This window comes from Psittacula echo (genome assembly GCF_963264785.1).
Source record: "Psittacula echo genome assembly, chromosome: 8".
NCBI lineage: Eukaryota > Metazoa > Chordata > Aves > Psittaciformes > Psittacidae > Psittacula > Psittacula echo.
The window spans coordinates 7,402,512-7,414,935 of NC_137744.1; the positions used below are offsets into that span (position 1 = coordinate 7,402,512).

The following is a 12,424-nucleotide window of genomic DNA, read 5'->3' on the forward strand; positions in this document are numbered from 1 at the left end:
GCCAGGGAGGGGAGATGTGCACAAGATTGGCACTGACATTTATAATGGAGGTGTGAGGCTGACAGCTGATGCCCAGTGTTTTGGCATGATACTGTGGTCTTAACAGAGGGTAGATGCACTGCAAGGGGGTGGAGGTAACTGGGGGGAAACTTAGAGCTGAATTTCCATATCTACTGATCTCTTTGAGCTGGACTGTGAAAAATTCATTTCAAGCTCTAATGAATCAACCATAAAGCAGGCTTTTGGATACCTTAATAAAGCTCAGTATTTCACACTGGCTAATATAATGTATAATTAAAGCACTGCCTGAGAGTGCCAGCTCTGGATAGGATGCCAAACATTAGCAAAAAGCTTGCTTTTCACATCAGCATGACTTTCAAAATGGAGCAAGCTGAAATCTGCTATAGCTTTGATCAAAGGTAGAATTATCTTTGCAAACTTCAGTGAATTCCAGTTTCTGTTTGCCTAAAATTAGGTTGAAAATCATTAATGTGTTACCTATAGAGAATTCTCCCGTGGTAAATATGACATTTCAAACCAGCACTTGGTATTACAGTCCTCCCCCTGAGGATGCTGGCACCAATTCATTTGCAAATGATTGGGCTTGGCAAGATACACTGGTTCCCATCTGAATGCTAAGTATTATACTTATGCCATGGCACAAACTGAAGTGTTGCTTAGCTCACCCTTCCCTACAGAAACCACTGCACAGTTAAACATGCAAAGCTAGGTCACAACATAAGGTTTCAAACATTTCCCAGCCTTTTAGATGAAATCAAACAAAACCTACAGGTGCCTTTATTGTGTGCAGGTCATAAGTCAAAGTGTATATTTTGTCCTTAAACTCTCCACAGCCACCACGAGCAAAATAAAGTCCCAGCCACCATGAAAGCCTTCAGATCGATGGAAAACTACGAGCATGCACAAGGCTAGAAACCTGATTACATGTCAAGCAGAGATACTTGGAATTCACTTTGCTGCATTCTTGTCCCTTCAGATAGTAGGTTATTATGTGTATTTTATAATTATGAAGAGCTGTCTGGATGAGCACTGGGGCTAGTAAAGAAATGAGATTATCTCCTTGTTGAGTTCCTGATAGTCAGGAAACAATAAGTGCTGCATTTGCTTTATTTGCTCCGTTTTGTTTCCTGCTGTAACTTCCACTATTAAGACCTCACCACAACACAGCAGAAAAGAGCCAAAACACAACCCCACTGTCATTAAATAGTGGAAAACATTGCAAAATCCACACAATAACAAGGGGCACATGGATGCAGTTTTAGTTGTGCTGCTCATGTCCACCACGTGTGTGGTATTTTCTATTTACCTTTGGTTTATTAAACTTCAGTCCTGGATCATTACTGCACGTCCCTGAAACAGGCCTCGTACGTATTGCTGTCTACATGAACTTGCTGAAGTAAACTTCCCTTGTGAAAACATGGGACTTAAGTGCTGGATCTTACAGCACCAGAGCCAGCTTGCCTAAGCAGTGCACAGACAAAGAAAAGCCCCACGAGAAAGCCCTGGAAATGCTCATTCCTGAAGGATGTGAAGCTAAAGAGGATGGTAGCTGGGAAGCAGAATTATGGGCTGCTGTGCTGGGATAGGGAGTCTTGCATGGCATGGTTTAGTGTGAGGTGTCCCTGCCCATGGCAGGGAGGCTGGAACTGGATGATCTTAAGGTCCTTTCCAACCCTAACTATTCTATGATTCTATGATATCTGGTCTGAGACTTTATCAGCCTGTATGGAACATTTCAGGGATGTTCTTGACAAGCAAAGCCAAACCTCTACCCTGCACTAATTGTTTAGGGGGTTTTAGTGACTCCTGAGTAACCCTGTAAGTCTTCTTGGGTTCATTCTTCAAAAGTCTTTTTTGCTCATGTTTTCTCAATTAAAAAAATCAATTAAAACTGGCACAAGTCTCCCCTCAAGCAGTCGGGACTGTTCTGAAAGTCTGCGTTCTGCTTTCACTTCATCTACTGTTCTAATTCTATCCAATAATGAGTCTGGAACACCATGAAAACCCTGAAAGAAAGTTTACATCTACACAAATTCACCCCAGCTGATAGCCTGAGGATCAGTGCTTTTAAATGTTGCATTTTGCTTTTAGGTATACATTTACGAAAGCACAGAAGAAAAGCTGATAGTAGCCAGCTACTGCAAGGACCTACCTGAAAATGGTGATTTTCTTGATCACTGTTATCATGCCCCCTTAGCAATGACATTGGAAACCATCGAATTAGTCAGATTTTAACTTTTTCCATTGTTGAGCCTACAAGCTTTTTTATTTCTAGCAGAAATGAAACTCATGTATATAATTACAGCAGACAAGGATAAATAGCATTGATTTCCAAGATGTATGTGCATGCCATTGTTTAAAGGAGGATAATATTTAATTTGAAATTTGGGATTAAAAAGACAACATGGATTTTAGAAGGATCATACTGCACTGAATGCTTCCTCTCCCTTTCCTGTAGCTTAAGCAATTCCAATGAAGGAAATTAATTCTTCACACTCCGGTCGATGAGGCACAAAGGTATTTCTCACAAAGCAGTTCTTTCTTATAGATTTGATGGTAACATTTTCCTTTATGTCAAGGTTTGATTTTTTTCCGAACTTTATGATATATTATGAAGGAAATAGAAGTTGGTGGAGATTAACAGAGATTTTACGGAGTACAAAACTGTTTGAAATTCCTTAGGTTTTCATTAAGCATGGTTTCTTCTCTTGTTCAATGAAATCCTTCTCTGCTTATATTAGAGAAACCTTCCCAGAGAGGACAATATAGCTGGGATTTCCAGGAGGGGATTTCTGCAGTGACAGTCTATTGGCGTCTGCTGCAGCAATTTTAATTGCAGAAAGGAAAGATGGGGCCTTCTGAGAGATGCTTCCTGTTCACTTTAATACAGCAGCTGTAGAACTGAGCATTTTTCAGGGTTTTGACAAAATGGAGCTTGCCTCAAGCATCTCTCTGGATGTGAGCTCACAGTCTGCTGAAGTATCTGTTCTGCTACAGGTATTGGGAGTTCAGCTGGAAAAGGAGCAGTAAACATGCAGGATATATATCTGCCCAGCTGTGAATAACTGCCTATTTCTACCATCCTCCAGGAGGCAGCAGTAGCATTTAAAAAGTGTAGTTCATTAATAAATAAAATAACTAGAAGGAATCAGGAATCAAAAGCCTGAAGGCTTAAATCTTAGTTAGAATCACCTATCCATGCAGAGCCTCCTGCACATTAAATGGGTGTTATGATTAACCAGCTCCTTTTGTTCCCTTTCCGTCTGCAGAATGATGGAGCTCGCTGTGTCTGCATGGCTGACAGCTTGCCCTCACTGTCACTCTCTGCAAGTGTGAACGTTGTCACAGCAGTAACATAGGCTCCAGCCACATTTTGGCTGTTTCACTGCTGGATCGAGCTCTGTAGCTCCTGTGGCTGCCACTTTAGCAGGAGGCTCCAGAAGCTTGGATTGGCCATCGCTGTTTGCCAAGAAGATGACAGAGCATGTCCCTGAAGAGGAATACATCACCAGGAGAATTAACTGAACTGTCTTTTCACCTTTCAGAGAGGTGTCTTTATCAGAGGTTCCTATTTTTAGCTGATGGAGCCAGGTGAGGCTGAATGATAAATGATCAGATGCTATAGCTAGTGATTATTCAAAACAGTGATCTATGTACACAGTCCTGCTTCCAGACTTTCTATTATGTCATGGAATGAGGAAAGACCTCTGGCTAAACAGCCAGCAGACGTCTGGCAAAGGAGATTTGGCATAATAGCACCATGGGTGCAACCCAAGGGCTGAACATCTTCCATCTTGGGGATGTCATCTTTAACCAACTGCCTGACTCTGTTCAAGTCTTTGGATCGGTGAGGGCCAGTGCAGGGCTTCTCCCTCTACTCCTGTCTCCCATAGTCTTAATGACTTTGCCAAGTGTTCTCTCTGTAATATCCCTCCTCTTTAAGAATTTAGACAGCAGAACAGAAAGCGATACCAGTACGTAGGTAGCTTCCAACTGCTCCCCAAGTTTCTGCAGATCTAATGGTTATGCTTAAAGAAAAGGGATGTCCATTTGCTTTCTTTACACCATCATACTTCTTCAGCTTGTAGGCTTCCAGAGTTTAGAACAGGGGGAAAATTATCTTCAGAGACAACTTCTTTAAGCCGAAAAGACTGCAGAGACAATTTGCGTGCCAAACATACATAAAGCCCATCCAGAGCACAACTGAATTAAGACACACTCTCATTTTCTAAGTTGCTTTGATAAATGCTGTAGAATTGAAGACATTCGACCATCTGTTAGCTAAAGACAATTAATGTATTTTAGATGCTTGCTCATGCCCTTTCTCTTCCAGCACTAGATGCTAGATAGAGCTAAGGAAGTCAGACTAGCAGCTAGACAGGCACTGAGAGTTAACTGAGCTGAGAATGGAACTAAAATCTGTTTAAATTCTGCTTTAACTCAAACCAGAAATCTGATGGACTTATTTATATTCCCGCAGTTGTACCCCAAGTCAGATTGGCAGTGGTATGTTTATTTCAGCTATTCTGAGAAGCTGAAGTCCTAAATCACAAAGGCAACTGTGCTTTACAATCCATCAGTTGGGTGTTTGCAATCAATAAAGCATGGTATAGAAATCAAACACAGCCTTGTCCACAGGAAGATTCAGCAAGGTCATGCACCAGAGTGAGTATCAGGAATAAATGAACATACAGAGCAGACTTTAAATTAACTGCTTTCTGACAAGCTCTTCACCACATGTCCAGAAAGAAAAAGATTTCAGAAGACTTAAGGGGTTAAAAGGATAGGATGGAAAATAAAGATGTTGATATTGGAATGCACAGCACTTAATACATTTTTTCTTAACAGTCTGATACTGCAAGCCCAAAGCAGACCCTGAATTGATTTACATTTTATTACATTCTGGTTTCCTGCATTTAAAAAGAAGAGATGTTTGGATTCAATTATTTCTTTAAAGTATGCACACACCCACTCAATATATTCCATATTTGCATTCCCAGAAAGAGAATTATTTATCCACTTTTTGGAAAAGATACTGCTTAAAATGGATCAGCAATAGAAAGATGAGTAGAAAAAGCACAGATGTTGACATTCAGAAATGGATCAGGAGCACTCCTGCATGCCCAACCTATGCCATAGAAGTACATGCAATTACACTTTCGGGACCCCTTTTCTGAGTTGCCCAGCAGTGAGGGGAGGGGACTGAGTCATCTGCTCTTCCATCTCTGCTCCCCTCTGCCACCAAACATCCACACGGAAACCTGGGAAGACCACGGTTGTGCTGTTCCCTCATTACTGTGTTTGCAGTGAGCCGTTGTGAAGAGTAGGAAAAATCATGTCTATTATCTAGGTTTCAGGGCCCATAATTTGATCTCTCAATATAAACTTGAGATTTCCGTTCTTTAAAACATTATTCAGGGATCTCAACCTTTTCTTGTATTCAGGAGAGCCGCAGCTTACATTTATGCTACGTAGTTTGATTGAAACAATCAATTCCACTCTTCTGTACGGATTTCTCACCTTCAGAAGAGAAAATTCTGGGCAAGTCATAAGGATCAAGTGTTTTCTTTGATGCAAGAGGGAATTTTCACACCTTTTTATTGCTGAAAAATGCAGATCCTCTCAATTAGGCCATAGAACTACAGAAGGTTGATTCCAAGTGCTTTATGTCCACTTGGACTATTTTGTTATAATGTGACTAAACCAGAGTAGGGACACCAGCTTCTGACCAATATGCATTATTTCTATAATAAGCATTTCTGTTGCTTATTTAAGTGGAATAAGAAATATTCATGCATGTATGTGCACAGCAGCTCGTAAGACTTCATGCATGAAGAAACTCTGCTGTCAAAAGGGCTGCAGCACAAGGAGCCTGTTTATTTAAGTATTGGAAATGGCTACATTTGAAATAGGATAGAATAAAAAGCAAGGGAGGGGAGGAAGGTCAATAGCCAAGAAACCCAGTAGGAATGTTAAAGCTGAACTTAATATATCTGGTGAATTAGTAGTGCTTCCAAACTGCGTGAAATCCAATTAGCCTCTGGAAGAAAGGTTAGTTTGTTATCCCCATTCCCTATACATATGGAGGGGACTATGAAACAGATACTCAGGCTGTTGATTCTTTTTTTCTTAGAAGAAAGGCTGTTCTTGCATTCATGAGGGTATTAGGCTGAGCAAAAACATGCTGTGCAGTTTGGAAACATAAGAAGCACAGCCATCAGTACCAGTATATAAAACATTACCCTTTCTCCAGTCAGAAAACTGCAAAACCAGAAATTCTAGGTGACAGATTAAGAATATGAAAGTGTTCCAGCACAAATTGCCCTAAAACAGGTAGCACTGAAGAATTAGAGAACTGTCAAACCATTCTTCCTAAGCATCCCCCCTCATCACTCTTGAGAGGAAACAGTAGTTCTGAACTACAAAAGAGCATCAGAAACTTTGGAAGTAGTGTCACCACACAGCCAAGGTCAAGCGATACTGCTGGAAACAGGAGGCTTGAAAGTAGGAGCACAGGGAGGCTATCAGCCTACTCAAGGTCAGGCTGAAGAGCCAGTGGGCTGGAATTTCCAGTTAATGGGATTTCCAGCAACAAGCTCCTAAAACCTATAGCTGTTGCTGATCCTGTTGTGCATATCTTCATGAAAGAGAAAGGCTCTTGTTCAGCTTTGTGGGTTTTTCTTCAACTGCACAATGGTACTGATGGTGATGGAGAGGCACTGGTAAATAGAGCTTCACGCTGGTTAAAACATGAACAAACAAAACACCCCACACCAGGACTGGATGGTTTGGTGTGTGCTAGCAAACAAATTCCTTCATCTTCAGGGTGCCCAGAAAGATTATTACCATTGCTGACCAGCAGAAGGGTGAAAAGTTATACCAAGCATTTACTGCTTGTAAGCCAGCTCTGAGGGCTGAAGGACACCAACAGCCATATCCTGACTTCATTTCAATACCAACTTTCCCTCGAGGAGTTCTCCCCTCTGTACCCCACACCGCAGCATCTACCTGGTGAGTGAGAAGGTCAGAACCAGCACTCCCACAGCCACCCCTCTGCCTGCTGACTTTTGTTTGGGGAAGATGGTGGGGAAGGGAGAAGGTAAATGTAGCTGTGAGAACTGCTCCCATCCCCACAGGCAGTGTGATATGTCTGCTTAAAAGACTAAGACAATATCTCTGCTTTCCTTATCTGCTAGAAGAGTGTCCTGGGAGAGTCTTTCCTTTCCCTCCTCAGTGTCCTGTAAGTGTTCTTGGCTCCTGATCCTTCTTTTCTCTTATCAGTCAGCATTATGTAAAAATACTCTCTCCAGTTAATAATTTCATGGTTAGATGAATCAAGAACTTAATTCTCAGCCCAATCGTTTCAAAGGACAGTACACTGGCCACCTACCAAAGAGAAATCCCTTGGTACTTTGACCCACCTGGGTACAGTTACAGATTTCAGCCCAGTGCAGCAGTGGTCAAAGATGAACCCCCACTGGGGGACAAAACTGATTTATTGACACATTTCCATTTGCCAGGGATAAGTCCACTGTCTTCCAACCCACCCATTCTGCCTGACTACTGCCCAGCATGCAGCCATGGAAGCAGAGGGCAGCAACATGCTTTTGGGAAGAGTTGAGTTCTGGCAAAATGACAGTTGTATGAAATAGCAGGATTTGTTCCTACAGCCTCTTTGTGGTGTGGTGTACAGAGACATAAGAGAGGAAATTTTGTCTTTGACAATCACTCAGAGTGACAAAGGAAATTATATTAAATATGAACAGATCTGGTTTCCATTTAACAAGCAGGTGTGTTTTACCCACTGAGGCAGCCTCTCTTTAGAAGATGTAGTTATTCAACATTGTCCTGGGTGCTGCTGACATCAGTAACTCCCTTCCAAAATAATAAGTCTTATAGAGAAGTCAGAGTCAGACTTGCCATTATTATTACTGCATTAGGAGAGCTCAAGGGCACTTCACTTGAAGTCAGGCATCACCACTGACTCTGAAGGCAGCATGTTTTGGGCTGGCTGTGTCTCCCCTGCACAGCAGCACACTAAGACACTTCACTACAGATAGCCTTGTCATCCTTGGTGTCTGTAGAAGGCAGCATATGTTAATGAGGATTATAGCAATGTATTATTACAGTTTTTCCTGGGCAGGATGCACTCAGTTGTAATTAAAACCTTTTACTGACCAGACAAGACTATTCTATCAATGCAGCTCATGCACATATTTGTGTCTCAACCTGCGCTTGTTTTATGCTGGGTCTAGATCTCCAACTACACAGCTTTTCAAACATCTCTGCTATTTATGTCATATCTAAAGATACTTCTAATAATTAATCCTTGGATGTGTCACTATGCTCATATTTTGTACAGGTCCCCTCAGTTTTGTTCAACATCTGCAAAACCCATAGCACTTTCTCATCAAAGGGGGTGTCAAAAAGATAACATTTATACTTCATGCTATCAACTGTAATGGAAAACAGACACCAGTATGAAGTATTCAGCCTTCAAAGTCATCCTTCCTAATACACACCTCCAAACCTGATGATGAACAAACCATCCTGTCCTCCAACGTAACTTCATCTGCAGCCTGTGGATCCAAGTCAGCCTAATTCTTGAAGAAGATGAGAAGATGCAACTGGTTCTGTTCCTAATTAACACTGGCTTTGTGTGTCACCCCACTCATAGCATCAAAGCTGTTGCTCAATTGCTAAACTATTCTCTAAAGGCATTTTGACTAGTTAAATTTTGCAAGGCTCTTTATTACACTGTTAATTGTGGAGATTAATGGGAATTAAAAATGGTGTCCTTTAAAAATTAAACTGTAACAGATGCTGCATCCAATCGAAAGGAATGTTCCAATCGCCATCAAGCTGTTCTTTCAGGGAGTTAACATTTCTACCTTAATTATAAGTCTTTGTTTGGGGAGATATCCTGAATTTACAGCCAATGTAAATGTCCTCCTTATCGGAACCATTTTGTTTTCACCCTAATTTCTGTTAATCTTTGAATAAAGCTATTAACTTTTTTCTCATTACCAGGTCTTTTGAATGCAGCTGACAGCTAATGAGGTAATGGAAAATTCAGCATTATGTCCTGAGCTAAACCATACTATGGTAGAAATTACCAATGTTAAGCAGGCTGGGAGATAAAAATACTTTGTCCAGAGCATGCAGCGAGGCTGCTGAAATGAATGTTCCAACGCCTCTCACATGAAAATGCCTTTTTCCCACCCCCTTTTTTTCTTTCTTTTTCTTTTCATTTGAAATACATCCCATCCCTTCCATGTCCACAGGATCAATGGCAAGTTTGAGCTCAGTATGCAGTAATGTTAATGGAATAATTGATGCAGGAGTACTGAAATAGAGTATGTCTAAAATGGCAGGCTGCATAATTGTCTGGAGTGAGTTCAAGCATTTCTGCAGTGAAAAACGGTCCTGTTTTATAATCCCATCACGTCTCCTTGCTGCTGAGTAGCAAGCAAATTTCATTTGGAGATGATCCCAAGATGCAGTTGATTTACTGGGGGGATTCCAAAAGGCAGAAGGTTAAAGCCTTCTTGCCCCAACTAAATAGCACCTGGGAGAGGTATTAAAGGGTCCACACTAGTTTTGGAGGTATCATTCAGATGACATCATTGTAATAAATGTCTAGCACAGCAGCGTGAAGCTTTGCTACTGAGCAGTGCCAAAAGAGGACCTGATTTACAAATCAAAATCCTTCTTAATATTTCACCTTTCTTTTTGAGATAGAAAGAATTGTGTGATGGAAGAAGAGGGAATGAAAAGGAGTTTTGAAGATTATGAGGCAATAATTTCTGCTTCTGTGAAATGTGCAAGAACCATTATACTTGGATGGCTTTTCTCATAAAATGAGTTGTAGACTACTGAAGCAATTAGAAACTATTTGCGATGAGATTCCCCCGAGAGATGTATGATAAGAGAAACAGGAGACAGCCAGTGACTTACAAGCAGAACTGTATCTGTTTCTTTCCCAATGTCTACAAAATGGCAAATTCCACTTGTATGGGTGCAGAGGTGACTATCCAAGCACACAGATAAGCCAGCTGCAGAGGGTTGTACACATTTACATTCCCTTTCTGCACTGTCTCTGGGATAATTGGATATTGCTTTTCTCATTTGAATCACAGAAATAGCACTGGATTTTTCTCTCCTTTCTCCATTGCTGAATGAATTTGTCAGCTCTTCACCCATCCTTCACTCTCCATCTCTTCCCCAGCCCTCACCACTCTAGACTATGTCATTTGCATGATACATGGATTCTTTCTGCTGGTTTGAAGAGCACGAGCCTGGCATCTGCCCGTGCAGGGCTTGTCTGTGCCAGTGACAGAACAGGACTGAGCTATTCATTCCCAAAGGCACGCTGGTGTGAGGCCATAATGAGCACAGGTAGCACGTTGCAGTGGTCATCACCTTTCCAGGGGTAGATATTATAGATTCTTTCCTCCCTCAACCATTCCTGTGATCCTCACCTCTGCAGAAAATACATCATTTCTTGTTCCTTGTAGATTTTGAGTCAACTTTTGCTCTCACTTACACACACAACAACCCTGGGTCAAAGCACCAATTCTGAATCCTCACTGTGACTGGGGAGATCAATAAACTTTGCAACTACAATTAAAAGAAAAGGATGTTAAAGAACCCTTTGTTAGGTTCAGCAAAGCTGATGCCTTAATATCAGTTAAAAGATGTGGCTCTTTTGTTTTGTAAACTTTGTTGTGGATGCCAAGAAAGAACCAAGGTGGCTGTTCCTGGTGGGAATGCTGCTCAAACACAAACTCCTGGGTAGACACTGCAGAAAGACTCAACATACAGTTATGAAAAGAAAAGTAAACAGAAGGGCCAAACCTATCTTGGCATACGAGCCTCTTGGTACAAACCTACTGAAGTCAAAAGATGACACAAAGCATCAATCTGCCTTCACTCCCTGATTAGACTGACAGCACTTCTAGAACTCTGTGTTTTTATTTTTTCCCCTCCAATGTTTTATAGCTTCCCTTTGCTCCCTTCCCCTTTCATCTCAGATCAGTTTTGACAGGTAATCCAGCACTATCAGCCTCTCCTGTGGAGATCTTCTCTATACCCACAGTGATATGATTTCAATTTGCTCCAGCACTCTAATAAACATCTAGCGCAGACAGTGCGGTCTGAGGATTTTAGGAAACACTGAATGTCTGCAATTCCAGCAGGGTTCCATAAGAACTACAGAAGCACAGCATTGCTGAAGCATGAGATAGCAGGAATATGTGGGAAGAGGTAATTGTAACAAGACCGGTGCTATATTTTCATTAGTGTCTCTGAAAAAATACTGTTCAGTCCAGAATATATATTTCCATAGGGAATGTGGTGCTGGAGTTCACTACAATGTCACGGTACTAAACCAAGTGCCCTTTTTCTTTCCCTTATTTTTAACTCTGGACCAAGAGGCAGTAAAGCATTTGTGACCAAATAAGGCAACACCTGAACATCCTTTAAAAGAAATTAAGAAATCATACCCTGACAGTTAGTGTGCTGGTGCAGGGAATTCTCAGAACATCAGATTAACCATGCTGCATGCACACCAGAATGATTTAACAAGCGTTTTGCTTTTGCTGTGCTGTCTTGAACTCAAACACACCAAAGTAATGGTAAAAACTGGATACTCTTTCCTTTATAGTCCAGGCTAAATATTTTGTTTCTTTCCTCAAGAGAACACATAATCCACACCATTGTATTGCTTGGCTTCCAAGGCAGTTTTCTTAGATAAAAGGAAAAACTATGGCTGCCTAGAGGAAAATCAGTTTTAGATAATGAGTAGTGTATTTTGCTCTGTGACTGCTTTTCACTTCTTTGTATACCTAGGAAAGTATTAAATGCTGTTACACAAGCTGAGCTGTATGTAAGAAGTTTCATTGAGAAGCATGCTGTCCATTTCCCCTGGTTACCTGGTCTGGGTCTATAGATCCAGCCACTCTCCCTCTGGTGTGTTGTATTAAGTCACAGTTTTTATTCAGTTGAATTCTGACTGTGACATTGACTCATAAGATAATGTGGACTTATATCTTATTCTGGCTCCTAGTTGTGAGATTTAGGCTATTGTTTGTTGGTTTTTCCTTCTCCTCAGGATGTAAGTGGAAATCTGGGAAGTCCTGTCTTACAGCCTGAGCCTTTGCATAATCCTCTTTGGGGTGCCCAGCTCACCTATATTGAATTGAAAATTGAAGCATCAATATTGTAAGCCTTTCCACTGTGCTCTGGTGGTACACTCTGATTGCACCTTAAACAGACATGTCTGAGGAGACCCTTGGGGTGCTTATTCAGCCCTTCACATCTCCTCTAATACTGGTGAGGGATACCTCATCCACTGTAACATCAGAATTTGTTCTTTGAACTTACTCTGGTTCATACTATACCC

General features: G+C 41.3%; 1 protein-coding gene across 2 annotated transcripts in view; it reads right to left on the bottom strand.

Annotated features, from left to right (window-relative positions):
• DCX (doublecortin) overlaps positions 1 to 12,424 on the bottom strand; it is a gene marked incomplete at its 3' end in the record, with an annotated part of 67,001 nt that overhangs the window by 16,715 nt on the left and 37,862 nt on the right. The window lies entirely within an intron of this gene.